The following is a 15,792-nucleotide window of genomic DNA, read 5'->3' as shown; positions in this document are numbered from 1 at the left end:
TCTGCAGAGCCAGAACAAGAGCGGGATGAAGAGCTGGACCCGGTCCCACTCTGCAGTGCTGTAACCGAGCGTAAGTTATTGCATATGTCTGGAAGCGAGCCTGCTCGGGGTGTTTTAGATAGATACAGACAGATATAGATACAGATACAGATTATAGATAGCGATGTGTGTGCTGTGATCATGGCACTCATTACTGTGCTCGTTGAGGCTCCAGCAGCCTGTCCTTCGTGCTGAAGGTGAGGGAGGGAAGGTCCAGGATGCAGGACGGACACATCTCCTGCACCAGGGTGAGAAGCACAGGCCCAGGTGGATAGACACATTTGCTCCTTCGAGGGCTTCAGCCCTTAAATATCTTTTTATGTGTTTTTTTTAACCAGTGCCAGCATCTCGCTGCTTTCTGCTCACTTGGCTGACTGACACTACAAAAGAGACAGATTTTGCACTGGGGGATTTATCACGGAAAAGTGAAGCTAAGTCAGGGGATAGCCACTTTTCTGCCACGTTCAGCTGGATTTTGGGGCCTTCAAGGGATGAATTCTGCTGCTTTCATCTCTGGGTGGTGCCTTCCCCCAGCCTGAGCAAAACACCTTATAAAATGCAGAGGTTTATAGCATCTGTTTTTGCAAAAAGGACTTTTAAAGGAGTTAAAGCCTTTAAATTCCCCCCCATGTGCACACATCTCTGCCCCAGCAGCAGTTTTGGCAGTAGCGCACCATGCGGTGCCTGAGTGATCTCTTTCTAAACTGAGATCCCAAACTTTCTGTTGCATTTTACAAACATTGCCATTAAATGGAGAAATATATCTGTGTGTTGTTATGGGACGGCTTTATTGGTCGGTGTTGACACGCAGCTTCAGCCCTCTGTGGTGGATTAACACATGTGGTTATATGCAACACATGTAGCATACGCCGGGCTTTTAAAAACCCATCACATTATCCTTGTTCTGCTAAACTGTCACAGGCTTTGCAGCGAACCGTGAATATTTTCTTTTTTAAGGCAGGGTTTTGAGGCAGCTGGGGCTGCCTTGATGTATTGCCACCACTCCCTGTGCCCTCTTCGCTCTGAGGAGAGGGACAAGCCGCGAGGCGGCGGAAAGATGCGCACCGCGTTTCACTCTGCCTGTCTGTCCTTCCAGGCAGCCCACGTATTCTCAAAGCATTTTCCAGTTATTTGGGGGCTAGGTGAAGGTTGGGGGGGTGTCTGGGGCCAGGTGGAGCTGGGAGCTGCTTTGTCCATGTCTCGGGATGTCCCGGTGGCCGCACATAACCGAGGCACCCCGTATGCGGATGCCCCATCGCGTGGGTGCACCAGGCAGAAAACTTTTGTGGCTTGTTTTCTTTTTTTTTTCTTTTTTTTTCTGCTGCATGTGGGGATGCAGGAGGAAGAGGAAGAGGGAGGTGCATTTTCTAGCGGGGACACGTTCCCCATCGGTGCAGTACGGGGCCGAGCCCCGGCCGGCCGAGCCGCGGGAGCCCCGGGTGCTCGGGCCGCCCGTGCTGGTTGGGATGCGCGCCCCGTGTGACAGATGACCTATTGAAATAATTTCGGAGCAGTGCTGGGGTTGCCACGACAACCAATGCTCTCTTGGCTTTCATCTGGCCATGTGACAGCCACTTTGACGTCAGCTGGAGGCAGAGCCTGTGGTTTCGGCCGCGCAGCCAAAGCCTTGTGAGAACCTAGTGGATGCTGGATTTATCCCCGCCGCCGCCGCCGCCGCTGCTGCTGTTTCTCAGGGGCTGCCAGAGCATGGACTATTAAAAACTTGCATTTCTGCAGTGTGAGGTAACCCTTTGCTTTATGTTCTCCTCAGGTATTTCCCCCTCCTCCTTTTATTTGTCCTTTTTTTAAAAAAAAAAAAAAAAAAAAAAAAAAGAAAGGGGGATAAAAAGCAGTTTATCGTGACCGGTATTTCTTTCACTTGTTTGTTTTGGCTGGAAGTTTGCCTTGATGAACAAGCCCGGCGCTATCAGATAAATGCAAAGCAGCTTCCAGTTGCTAATTCTGCGTGCAGACGGCTGAGCAGAGTTAAATTTAGATTAATGATCCGTGAAAGCGGAATAAAATGATATTGTTCTCGTGTGACACCCTAGGAATATAGATGAACGTGAGTAATCCCAGGCTAACCCATCCGGGGGTCCAAAGAAATATTGCCTGGCTATGTTGCTGCTCTGAGCATCTACCCAGCCCTGTACCTCTGCTGGAACTTGGGTAATTTTTTTTAATGCTGCCCAATCCGGGCGGTTTTGTCCCCAGCGTGTGCAGGCAGCGGAAAGCCCGCGACAGATGCTGCTGGGAGCAGCTCCCCGAGTTGGCGGCCGTAAACCAGCTTTGTTCACGGACACGGCTCGTGCTGCCTGTCCTGGCGGGAGGGACGGATGGGGAGCTTCCTGAAAAGCCACCCGCAGTATGCCAGGAGAACCAGCGGCTTCGGCGTTTTGACCCTTTCTCTCTCAAGCACGGCTTTCCCGTCCGTATTTATTCTGCTGGGGGTGCAGCGTGGTTAGCAGAGTTAAAAAAGGAGCCGCAGGCTGAGCAGCACCATGGCGATTGAAGAACGAAATGCTGTTTGGGTGTTTTCTTATAAAAAGGGAGCTCGGCTGTCTGTTACAGTGGCTCAGAGGAGGCTGCTCTGGAGCAGGAGATTGCAGGGTTGCTGAAGTTGAGTGCCGCAGACGGAGTTTGTCTGCGTGTGACCATCTCCGTGCTCGCCTTGAGAACAGGCTGCCGACGAAGCCTCGTGTGCGTTATTTCCTGGAAAAGTACGTTAGACCGTTCTTATCTGCGCTAATTAAATACTCCTGTTCCCTTCCTCCCAAAGTTCAAAGGGTTTATTGATAATGGTAATGATTTGCTAAAGGCAGCTGCCACTCCGAAATGACTACGGAGCTGCCAATTTAAAATACGGTGCAATAAAAGATGAAAAAGGGAAAAAAAGTGTAAGAATGATCCTGATGTCACTAAGTGCAGCAGAAATAAGGGATTCAGAAAGGGAGCCAAGGCGGAGATTAAAACTTAAGGCACTTCTGCAAGGAAAGTTATGGCTTAGTGCTCTGGGTTTGGCACTCCTAGCAGACCCGCAAGGATAAATGCAGCTCAAACCCTTGAACCGTCTCACTTGGCGTTATCTGCTCTTTCCAACATAACTCGTGTGTCCGAATGATCGATGTTTTGGAGACTGAAATGTTTTGAATCGTGTTTATTAAATTCTTCGCCTGATGCCAATGCATCAATGCGTGAGAAATCCCCACTCGCTCCTCGTAGGTGCAGCTGACAGCATCCCATGCCCGCCTTCCCTCCGGGCTGCCCTTATTTCACTGTGGTCACGGTCTGTGCCCCCTGCCAGCCTGCAGGCACCCCAAAAACACCCAGAGGGTTTGTCCTGCCTGGCTCCATCCCCTCTGGGGGGCTCTGGGCACCCCACTGTCCCCTAGGAGCCTGGGGACAGGGTGGCCGTGACGGTCAGCGAGGCAGCTCGCAGGTGCTGGAGACTGCAATGCGTGGGGACGGCACAGGAAGGGAAGTGAGAGTGGCTTTGGGTCCGTGCACTTCTTTCTGCTGATTTTGTGCTCTGGTTTCGTTGGTCAGCTCCGTACCAATCTCTTTGACCAAACGCTTGGGTTTTACCGTGGTAGCGTGTGGATTTCCAAGGAAGCAGAGCGCTCAGCTCCAGTGTTGGAGCACTTCACCTAGGGGGGACCTTGCCTGAAAACCAGGCTGAGAGCTCCTCGAGTCACTGCTCACAACTGGATGCAGCCGGGGAAATTAAAAACAGGCTCAAGCTGCTGATGCCTCCAGCCCAGTAATAACAACACGCTCAGGCCCTCGGTGTGCTCTACCTTGATCTGGTTGAGTTGATGGGCAATGACAATCTAAATTTAGGCTAGGAGCATAATAAAACCTTAAAAAAAAAATCTTAAAAAAAAAAAAAACACACCACTTGCAGCACAGATCACTGACTCCTTCTCGCATTTCTCAGACCAAGGAGGTTTCTGCTGTCATCTTACAGGCCCCAGATGCTACTCAAGGCGGTGTTTTGGGGGGGAATAAAATCCCCCCTGTGGGGAGAATTGTCAAACAGCGGGAACTGCTGTAGCTGTATTGAGTTTCAGGCTCTTAAATGACGCGCTGCAGAAGTTGGTTTCCACCCTGCTCAGAACCATTACGTTGTGCTAATTTAATGTCCTGCCTCGACTCGAGCAACAACTGGTTTAAATGATGGCTGAGCGGCAGCAGAGGGCTGGCGCTGCAATCAGCAGTCGCTGTCGCAATTAAACCCAGATGCCAGGCGTGTGGTGCTCCGAATGCAGGATAGAAGTTGACCCCACGGCTGGTCCCGAGCTCAAGCGCAGGAATCCTCGCTCTGGGACGTGTTGGTGGCCATCTCTTGGAAATAACTTTCCCTGGCGAGCCAACGTCTACGCAGACAGCTCCAGTCAGATAGCAGCTTGAAAAATAGACTCTGTTTTGGCTGCGCTCTTGCTGCTGTTAAATTTGTCTTCTTAAATGGCAGGGAGGATGAGCTGGGGTTGGAGAAACAGTAATTTCGTAATTATTTTACATGGATCGAATTATTCTGTCATCAAATCTGCATTTCAGACAGCATTACAGTACGGAAATATAATTAGAAACTGTAATTCAGGAATTGCTGAACGCGGTATTTCCCAGCGGGAGCGCCGCGAAGAAGAAGCTGCCCTTCGTAGGGCTCCGCCAAACGCTGAGCTCCTGAAGGTGCAAAGCGTGGAGCTGCAAAGTTCCTCTCCGTCCTGTGACCACTCTGCGGCCTCAACACGCCGTTGACTTTCTAATGAACTTCTTTTTTTTCTTTCTTTTTTTTTTTTTTGTAAGATTCATTTCCACAGAAACTTCTAATCATTAAGAGCTGAAGTGCTCAGATCCTGTTCTGCTGAATTTCGGTCTGGCTGCGCTGATAGCTGCCGAACTGCTTGCAGCCACAAAATGACACGAAGATAATGTAAGGATCTGTTTTACGCCCAGAAAAGCCAAGAAGCTCACACTTGGGGCTGAAATGCTGCTTGGAATTTGCCCAAAGCCTGAAATTCTCAGTAATGCTCCCTCTCGTTGGGGTTTGGCTTAGCTCTGTTTCTCCCCTTTCGTTAATTCAAGGTGTTTTGCTGCTCCCGTTCGCAGCGTTGTACAAAGTTTTAGCTGCATAAATCTCTCTGATGTCAATCCTTAAGCTCTTATTATAATGCTGCTGATGATCTCTGGCTTATCATAGATATATTAGCTGGAAACAAGCGCAACCTCCTTGTAATTGGGCTCATGCCGAGAACCCCCTTCCTATTTTCCTGGAAACACACACCCCGAGGGAGAGCACCATCCCTGGCAAGTTCTTCCCACCACCTTGCTGGGACATCGGACAAGGCAGCGTGCGGAGCAGAGCTCGTGATGCACAAAGCACAGCTGAGAGGAGGCAGAAGCTGAGTGTGAGGCTTGTTTGGTGGTTCCCTCTCCCCAGCTGTCCTTCAGGGTCCTGCTAAGGAGGGTCCTTATGGCCCCTTTTCCCATGCCAAGGGCCACCTTCTGCACCCAACCCACCCGGCCGTGCTGCAGGGGCAGGCGTTGCCCCATCGCCTGCATTTTGGGTGCGAAGCATCAGCATCACAGCACCAGCACAAGCTGGGAAGGCAGTTTTGTGAGGAAGGATGAAATAAGGCAGATTTGCTCTTCCTGAACTGCCCTGTGGCAGGAGGGACGGGGAAAGCATCACAGCCAGCTCCTCTCCTTGCTGACGGTCCCAGATTACCAAAGCACAAGGGATGCAATCCGTCTAAGTGCCCAATTTCACCCGGGGAGGCTGCAGCCATCCTGCCCTGAGCACTTGTAGCTCCATCAGAGAGCTCTGCTCCCGCTGCGCAAACGCTCCTCGCGGCAAACCCCAGATGCCAGGGGGAGGCGAGCACAAAGCTGCTGATTATTCCCCCGACTGCTGCATGCTTCCTATCACAACACTATTCTTTTGTGCAGAATGGCAGCCTGATTGCACAGCCCTCTCTAACTTTACCATTTTAGCCAGCCCAGGTCCAATTAGAGCAATTATATCTCAGCAGAAACACTGCCTGTTGTCCTCTGGACCTGCCCGTCAATGTCCTATTCAGGGCTGTTTGTCTTGTGTGGGGTTTTTCAGATAGAATCGCTCTGACCCTACTAAAGCAGCCTGCATTTCTGCGGAGTTGTTTCACAGGCTCACGTGAACAGGGAGAGTGCAGACTTGCAGCACCAAGGATGCATCTTCCAGTCTAACCGCGGTGCTTGAACACTGATTCGACGTGGGACTCTTCACTTTCTCTGATTTTACTGCTTAAAGTGGACTGCAGGATCAGAATTTGAGCTCTTCCTTGCTGTGTTGGATGGTTTCTTTGATCAAAATCCCCAATCTGAGCTTCAAGTAGTGTCAGACAGCACGTGCTGTTAGACCCCACAGCATTCAGAAGCCTGTGTGGGACCGTCTGGTGATTCAGGAGCGCAGGCACTGCTGCAGAAATCCCATCCACATGCTGTTACCTCTGCTGTAAAGGCTCGCTGAAGGAGCTGAGGGACTCCTGCAAAGGAGGTCTTGCTCGCCACCTCTAAAATAGGAGAAGAGAAGCGGAGCCATGTGAAAGCAGAAGCCCTGGGACTTGGGAATGTCAGAGGTGGTGGAAAGAGGAACTGATCTCCTGAACAAAACAGCCTTTTATTTTCTCCTACTTCCCCTGGAATGGGAGATTTAGGGTGCAGGTTTTTCATGCGTTCAGAGTTTTCTTCCCAAAACGAATTTAGCTCTTCTTTGAGAATTGAGAAATGAGGAGCTGAAAGCAGGAGCTCAGACCTGAGCTGCTTCTCCTCCAGCAGCACCACAACAGCGGCTCCACCGCCCGTTTCCCACTTCAATTAATTCAAAGTTTAATTTAAAAGTGTATTTTTGCTGATATTTTGCTGTGCCTTAGCTATGAGCTCGCTGTGGCCTTGCTCCCATGCTGGGAACCTGCAGTAAAATCCTTTCCCTGCGCTCAGCTCCATCCGTGCTCGTGGACGGTGTTCAGTGCAGGGTGGCAGAGAAGGGGTTAAACCAAACCACGGTTCCCAGTTCGAGGCCTTTTCCGAAATAGCAGCTTTTCTTTTGTTTGCTGAATTCCCCGTGCTTTTCCAGTGCTGCTCCCATTATCCATTTCTCGCCCGAAATAACAATTTTTTTAACCAGAGGAATGGCTGGGGCTGGGAGAGGAGGGGACCTGCGGCCGGGGCCGGACAGCTGCAGGCTCTCGTGTGTCTGCACGAGCAAATACTGAGCTGCAACGGGATGCCTGTGGGACACCGCAGGGCAGGTGGTGATTCCCAGCACCTAAAGCAATCGTGTCAGCCTTTTTGTGACATCCCTCAGCGGTGCTCCTCGGGGCAAGCTTCAGGAGCTGCCCCAGAGTCATGGCAAAAGTCAGCAGGCACCAGGGTGGCCGTGCCCGGAGCAGCCACCCGCTGCTTGGACAGATGCTGCTGCTAAATTCACACACCTCAGCTGTCTCTGTGTTTTTTGGGATGAATCACCCAAGCCTTCCGTGCTCGGTGCTGGTAAAGGCTGAGCCCACAGAGGGCTCACCCCTCAGAGCCTCAGCATGTCCAGCACAGAGCCAGAGGTGCTGGCAGAGCACATCCCACATGATTTAGAGCCTAGATCCCAATCCCCTTCCAACTCCTCTTTCCTACGAGGTAATAACTTGCTTCCCCCGGGTCCTGGCATTCAGGAAGGTGAGGGTGTTCATCAGCAAGGAAGAGGGGATTTCCCTGTCAGTCAGCCCCTGTGCTGAGGAATGCTCCCAGATGCATTTGCTTTGTAATTGCAGGTGATGTGGTGTATGCCGTCAGGTGTAATGAGGTGGAAATTCTTGGAAAAGCCCTTAAAAATAGAAAAGCAGTGTTCCTGAAACCTGGTGCTGGGGGAGCTGGGAGCTCTGGCTGCTACCAGCAGGAGCCCACCCTCAAGGGCACAACCCCCAGGCTGGCAGCTCGAGCCTCTCACACAGAGCATCCCACCTGGTTCAGTTTTAAAGCATTTTCAGTTCACAATGCATTTATTTTAAAGACGTGAAAATTGCAGATGTGGATATCCCGTACTACACCCCTCCTGCTCTCCAATTCCTCCAGAATGAGTAAATTGTTATCATCTGTATTAACCCTCTCAGAGATCAGCATGACCCATGTTTCCAACGCCCTACTGTACCTAATATCTGGGTTTTAAACCCCACCTTGCCTGCAGTGAGCCCTGTGTGCCGCTTAACTGCCCTGCAGCTCCCAAAATTTCCCCCAGCATCACCTCCATCCTGCTTTGAAGCATTTCATAGCTTGCCCTGGCCAAGAGATGTCTGAGTGCTCTCGTCGTAAAACCTGAGTGTTGGAAGAGACGGAAAGCAAAGACAATGTCTGGGTGATGTTTTCCCCCAGTGTTTCTATTTTTTTGTATCCTACAGTTGCATTTTTGGCCTTGGAGCATCATGAGGTGGGCTGTGCCACCCAGTACCGGGACTTGTCAGGCTGGGGTCCTCATCCAAACCCCCCCACCGACCCACCTGTAACCTCAGACAAGTCCCAGTCAGGCACACGGGACCATGACCGTGATGTCTTGTCAGGCCCTTTCATGGGAGCTGTCACGCAGTAGCACCCTTTGATATTATTTCCAGCTTTACATCAAAGCCAAACATTGCTGGGCTGTATTTCAGGCTGTGCCATTTGCCAAAGCAGGACCCCAAAACGTGAGCGTGCCCACATGAAACTGCAAAGTTTTCCCTTCCACTTCCAAACAGAAATTGTGGTGCTCATATTGCCCCAAATAATGCAGGGGATTTAGGAAGACAAGCATTAAGACATTTTTCAGAGTCACTGAGTGTTTTTTAATCCTTATTAGCCCTGAGCAGTTGTCTCCCGGTGAACTCACGGAAGGGGAGGTGTAATTAAAGACGTGCCCGGCGCAGCCTGCCGTGCGTGCACAGCCACACAGCTGCTCTTTGTAGTACAGCTGAAATGTCTTTCTGAACGACAGCTCAACAATGGGAAACATTTCTTTCTGAAAGAAAACTGAAAACAAGCTTTTCTTCCAGGAGTCATCAGAAAAAAAAAAAAAAAAAAAGAAAAAAAAAGAAAAAACTTCCTTAAATTTCTAGTCCCACTAAGCATCTGGCTCTAATGTACAGTTCCTTGACTTTGTTCATTTCTTAACCAGAATGTGCTCCTGTTTCAAAGCACAGTCGTTTCATCTGCTAATAAAAGCCCATTCAAGTGTCTGAGTGCTCCGGCAGTCTTTGCCTTCATTGTTCTGGGCCATCTTCTGCTTTCTGCCTCGATCTTCCCACTGTGGATCGGCGTTGTCCGCGTCCCCCCTCACTACTCCTCGCTGATCCAAGCTGCTCGTCTGAACCTGCTGGTGGGTAGTTTCGATTGAGATTTCAGAGCATGCTAAATTTGTCCACACGGACAATATGGTGACAGGCTTTTCTCCCCAAGTCATGTCTGAAATCCCCTCTCCACCAGTTTTGAGCCTCTGTCTTCAGGCTCCTGGCACCGATGGGAACTGGCTGCTGTGGGATGTGCCTTCACCTGCAGGGCTGCTGCGAGCTGGATGCTTTCTCACATCCATTTGAGCACATTATTTCTGAGACCGCTCCTCCTCCAATCAATAAAAGACTCCTTAAAATTATCTACCCATATTGACAAAAACGCAATTTGCTCCAGGAATCTTCGTTGTATTTCATTACGAGACGTCAAATCTAATATACAAAGATCACTTTAATTGTAAGTGGGCAAAAGGAAGATCCACGCCACGCTCCCACTAAGCGACTAGCAGCACCATGCACCCTCTCCACCTAATGCAGTTACATAAACTAATTAGGTTTGGGGCTTCTGATGGGAACAGTGCTTAACGACGTTACACGTCCCCCGAGAGAAACCGGTGTCAGATTAATTTGTTAGGTATCGTGGTATCTATTCTCAGATATTTTTTCCTGCCCCGAGGAAACTGGTGAGGTCTGCCTGTGTCCTCTCCAACTGGTTTCCCTTGCCCTGCAGAGAGCAGGGCACAGCAGAGCTCCTCTCCCTCTGCAGCCCCACGCAGCACGTGCAGGGCCAGGGTTCATCTTACAAAGCGAAGTACTTAGGTGTCATTCACCACTGTTTTGTGCTTTATTGCTTACTGCTTTTATTTATTGTCAGCTTGGGCAGACAGTTTCACAGAGAGAAAAAGATAACACCCAGTCCAAGGTGGCATCCTCCAGCTCTGTTCCTCCCTGTTGGGCAGGCAGCTGACAAATTGCATGCAGGTTAACTTCTTGTCTTTGTGCACAGAAGCACCCTGTAGCTAAAAAGCAGAGCGGAACACCTCCTGTACCCTGCAGCACCCCAAGGATCCGTGCTACTTACCGCAGTGGCAGCTCTCCCTAAATCTGTCATTTATAATAACTTGAAACATCAAGAGAAGACACATCGAACTGTGAACATCATGTCATTTTGCTGACGTCCTTGTCATGCTGCTAATTGCTGTTTAATTACTATAACTACCTAGGAAGTAGTTCCCAGATGTGAATAGCTGAGGGACATTTTTGGCCTGTGGAGCAATAGGGGGTTGTGAAGATGCAGAGGTGATGTGGTGCTGGGGCAGAGCAGGGATGCAGAGCACGCAGCTGAGCAAACTGTGGCTGTGAGAGACGAGCAGCCCCGTGTGGCCAGGTGATGGGTGATAGGCAGAGAGGCCGTCTCTCATGGTGGGTGAGGTGGGGAGTTGTACGAGCCAACAGCCTCTGAGCCCTGGTAGAGTCGTACAGCATCTGAGGAGTGTCCATCCTGTGCCTGGTCCCCTTGAGAGTCCCTGTGGGTGCAGCCCCAGGAACCGATCAGCTCCTTGGGATCTTCAAAACCTGACCCCAAGTGGTCCAGGAGCACAGGACCAGCTGATAACAAAAAGCCACAGAGGTGCTTTAGAAAATCCTTTCCTGTGCATTGCTTCAGTCAACACTGCAATGCAGGTGCCACAATCCTAGTAGGGCCATCAGAGATCTTAGATGAAAAAGCTGTGTTATTGTGTTGCCTATAGGAGAGGAAGGGATCACATTGAGGAAGAAAAGCTTTGTAGAAAACCTGAACTGACTTAAAAAATACAGTAGCCATCTGCCCCATCAATACTGAATGGAAACTGGGCACGTGGTCCCCTTTCCAAGAAAACCAAAAGCTTATTATTTCACAGATTTGGACAGCACATTCTGTACAGCCTCTTGACCCCAAGGTTAAACCCAGCTAGCTGTGAGTTTTATTGAGGCTACTTCTAGACCGTAATTTCAATTAATTTATTGTGATAACTGTATTGCTGCTTGTAATGCTCCCTAATGCTGAATTGACACAGCTCCTCTTGACCTGTCTGCTGCACCCTGGCTCTCAGTTACCTGCTCGCATAGCCCTGCACTCAGATTCCTGCTGCACCACTTTATGTGAAGTGCTGTGGGGGAGATTGCACACTGCAGGGATGGGCAGGGGTATTGTAAACACTTTTCTGCCTTTGGATCTCCTCTTGGACACCCTTTATGCTCCCTCACATGAGAAGCACACTCACCTTTTAAGATACCATTTCTCTTCCAGAGAAGGACAGGCAGGAGGGGACCTCCTGAGGCATCCAGCCTGGTGCAGGTAATGATGCTATGTAAGCCCAAGTCATGCATTTTTCAGGCTCTGTTTTCACATGAGCTAGGCCTTTTGTCTTGTGATCTTAGGAGAAGGCTGTTCCACAGACTTCGCTACTCCAGTGGTTAGAGATTTGCTTCTCATTCCCAGCCAAACTTTATTCATGGCTAGTTTATACCCATTTGTTCCTGTGCCAGCATTGTCCTTCAGTTTAAATAGCTTTTCTCCTTCCCTAGTATTTACCCCCTCTGATGTATTTATAGATTACAACCATATCCCCTCTTGGCCTTTCTTTAGCTAGGCTAAACAGCCGAGTGCTTCTGGTCTCCTCGGAGAGTGCAGGCTTTCCATTCCCTTATTTAGCCTAGCAGCCCTTCTCTCATCCCCCGTGGGCCTGGCTCCCTTTCCAGGGCATGCCAATTCCCTCTCCATGCACTACAGAGGTCCAGGTGAGTCCTGGTATCACCAAACCCTTGTACACCCCGCTGTGTTTTCATCAATGGCAGTGATGCTTCCACTCCCTGGGCTCACCAGATCGATCCCAGCAGGTTCGTTAGGAAGTGGCATTTGCCTCCTTTGGGTCTGATCACTCTGGTGCTTTATAGTTCCCTGCTGGCTGCATAAGAACCTCAGGTCTTCCTCCCATTACATCATTTCTAGTTAAAAGTGTGAATTCTTCCAGGTGGTCCCTCAGAAATTGCGCTTTCTAATTTGCACTATTCCGGTGTTAAAATTACCCCATTTTTCTTGAGTGATAGCCTGTCTCTCCACCTAATGGTGCCTCCTGCCTTGGTGTCATCAGCAAAGGCACTGCTCTGAGATTATGCGTCATGGTTATTAACAAAAATGCTCAACGAGATCCATCGGGAGGCTCCTCTCTGAAGAGCTCCATTGTAACCATCTTCCACCTGAGATTTCCCCTTTCAATTCAACCCATTACCCTGGAAGAGGAAACATCTGTCAGATTCTGTCTGGCACGTCCCCCAGCAGGGGACAATTTACTTTGATTTTCTCTAAGTGGTTTTGAATTAACCTCTGCGTATATCCATTTATATATCTATTAGAAACGCGAGCTTATGTGCTGGTTTGTGAGCCAGTGCAGAGGACTTTCTGTGAGGTTTCCATATAAGGTCCGTTCTGCCAAGAAACTTCAGTTCTAACCTCTCACATTTCTACAACTTCGCTCTGAGATCCCTCTTCAGCAGGACTTGCCAATTGTGGTGCTCAAGTCGGGGTGTTAGCAGACATGTTTTGCTCTGCTTCAGTCTCCCAGCGGCTTATAAAGCCAAATTCATGATTCAAATGACTAAACTCATTATTCAGGCTTAGTACATTTTTTTATAGGAATTTGGAATGGGGTGAAAATTCTTTTGTGCTCTGGCCTGTGTTGCTCAGATCTTGGCCTGCAGAGGAATAGCAAAACTGATGTTTGTACCCTTTACATTCAAAATGGGTGAGACTATAAATATCCCGTAGTCCTAAAACAACATTCCTGCTAGTTCTTCAATTAAGACTGTGAGATTCTCCCCCAGCATCTCCAGGCACTTCCCCACAAAGATCTGACTGTCTTCCTTTCTTCTTTGTGCCAAAGGCTTTAGAGACTTTTGGAGGACTTGGTGACAACCCGCAAACCAGAGAACAGAGCTCCATCTCTTTTAGGCTCAAACAAGACAGGAGAGATTATTGAATCTTTGGCTGCCCTTTTGATGACTGAGAAATTAGTTCTTGCCCTCCTTCCTTTGAACAGTTCAGGTTTCGGGTGTCTATGTTATCACCAAGTTCTGAATGTGCTGTTCAAATGAGAACTGAATGATTCTCCCTTAAAAAATAATAATAAAATAAAATAAGATAAAATAAAATAAGATAAAATAAAATAAGATAAAATAAAATAAAATAAAATAAAATAAAATAAAATAAAATAAAATAAAATAAAATAAAATAAAATAAAATAAATAAAATAAAATAAAATAAAATAAAATAAAATAAAATAAAATAAAATAAAATAAAATAAAATAAAATTCAGAAAAAATAATTCAGTCTTTAGTTAAGGCTGTTCCCTGAGTGGTATATTTTTTATTATTATTATTAACATTAGAGCATACTCTGACCCTAAGAGCAAGCTATCACCTTTGCATGTGGAGGGATGGCTGACAATTCTTCCCCCTTTGCCCAAATCTAAGCTGATCTAAAACCAAGGACCAGAAACCCCCATGACACTCCAGACTTCATTTAACTCTCTTGGTGGGCAGTTGTCCTGGTACAGCCTGAAGAACGATTGATTTGAGGATTTGCCTGCTGAACAGAGCAGTCAGGCAGAAAAGGCTTTAATTGGCATGAAGCTGCATTTTCCAGCTCTTTTTGCTAAATCGAAGGAGCTCCACGACAACAAATGATATAATTTAATTTGACACTGGATGTCGAGCAAACGGAGGCCGTGTGGAACCAGCCTCTGATATTTCTGCTTCTGCCTGAAATCAGGCAATGAATGTGGGGTTTGCTCAGCCATCCTCCAGACTCCAGCAGTGGCATTGACTGGCCTTCCACAGCTTGCATGGAGACAGCTACATTCGGGTTTCTGAATCTGGAGCGGGATTCCCCCTGCCTTTTGTAGATAAGTAATGTGGAGAGCTTGATACTAAAATGGACACCTCCTGAGCTGCAGTGCACAGTCAAGAGCCTGGAGACAAATCTCTCCTCTCCTCTCCTCTCCTCTCCTCTCCTCTCCTCTCCTCTCCTCTCCTCTCCTCTCCTCTCCTCTCCTCTCCTCTCCTCTCCTCTCCTCTCCTCTCCTCTCCTCTCCTCTCCTCTCCTCTCCTCTCCTCTCCTCTCCTCTCCTCTCCTCTCCTCTCCTCTCCAAGAAAAATTGTATGTAGGAAGCATCTGAACCAAAAGCAAGGGGAGGGGACCGTAGCAGCCTGCAGCTACTTAGCATCTCAAAGGAAAGACTGAATTCCTTGTATCTGGCAATCAAGATTCAAGCAGTCACTTTATTGACAGAATTAGTTCATATTCCAGTCCATCATGTGTACAGATAATGCACTCTGAGATTAAGCTACTGTAGCAATAAATTTGCTAACCTAATTTTGAAAGATAAAAGCTCCAGTGAAGTGAGGCTTCATGGTGCACTCCACTCCATTAGATTTCCAGCACTTTGGAGGAGCAGACAAGAAAGCCCTCCCTCAGGTAGCGGCTCCCTGCCTCTGACCTCCTCCTCTGAAAGCAAATCTTGCAGGGAAGGAAATAGAGCAGCACTAAAACTCCTGTCCCTCTGGGCACGAGCATCTGCCATCGCTCTCAGCAGCACACATGAAAGGCCGTACAAAACAGGAGGCCTGCATCCCCCTGCCCTGGGGCCCTGGGTCTCTTACTGGTCTGGAAACTGGGGTGCTCTGAGCACTGGCGGCACAGGAGATGCTCATTGCTGTGGGCCACTGCAGCAAGAAGTGGGATCAGGAACAAGAGGGAGACAGCATAGACTCAGAGAGTCATTAAGGTTGAAAAGACCCCAAGATCACCTGGTCCAACCATCATGCTGCCATCAATGTCACCCACTGAACCATGTCCCCAAGCACCACGTCCAACCTCTCCTCAAACACCCCCAGGGACGGTGACTCCACCACCTCCCTGGGCAACCCGTCCCAGTGCCTGGCTGCTCTTTCTGAGAAGAAATCTCTCCTCATTTCCAACCTGAACCTCCCCTGGCACAACTTGAGGCCATTCCCTCTAGTCCTATCACTGGTTACCTGTGAGAAGAGGCTGACCCCCAGCTCCCCACACCTTCCTTTCAGGTATCTATAGAGAGCAATGAGGTCTCCCCTGAGCCTCCTCCTCTCCAGACTAAACAACCCCAGCCCTGCTCTGGGCACGTGCCAGGGCCTCACAGCCTGTGACATGGTGGTCCTGGGCAGACACCTCTCTGGGCTTGAAGACCTTTGTACGTGCTTTGAGGTAAAGCACGGCACGAGGTCGGATGGTGGCCAGGGATTGCTCAATATCCACAGGCCTCCTGTGGCAGCAATTCTGGGAGAGATTTTGCAGCTGATAAGGAAACCTCAAAAGCTGAGCACTACAGCCCGATGACAGCTCAGACCTCAGCAGAGGAACCTTTGGCCTTGTCCATCACTGCAGCCTGAG

The 15,792-nt window shown here is 49.1% G+C and overlaps 1 protein-coding gene across 1 annotated transcript in view; it reads left to right on the top strand.

Moving 5' to 3' along the window:
- The first annotated feature begins 1,654 nt into the window (after nt 1–1,654).
- Nucleotides 1,655–15,792, top strand: part of NCALD (neurocalcin delta) — a 50,089-nt gene continuing 35,951 nt past the window's right edge. The window contains exon 1 of the mRNA XM_032180965.1: nt 1,655–1,782. The gene's annotated coding sequence lies outside the window, so the exon portion shown is untranslated. The remainder of the gene's footprint in view (nt 1,783–15,792) is intronic.

The sequence above is a fragment of the Aythya fuligula genome, chromosome 2 (assembly GCF_009819795.1).
Source record: "Aythya fuligula isolate bAytFul2 chromosome 2, bAytFul2.pri, whole genome shotgun sequence".
Taxonomy (NCBI): domain Eukaryota; kingdom Metazoa; phylum Chordata; class Aves; order Anseriformes; family Anatidae; genus Aythya; species Aythya fuligula.
The sequence above is the reverse complement of the archived record's forward strand: the minus strand, read 5'-3'. Positions and strand labels throughout refer to the sequence as shown.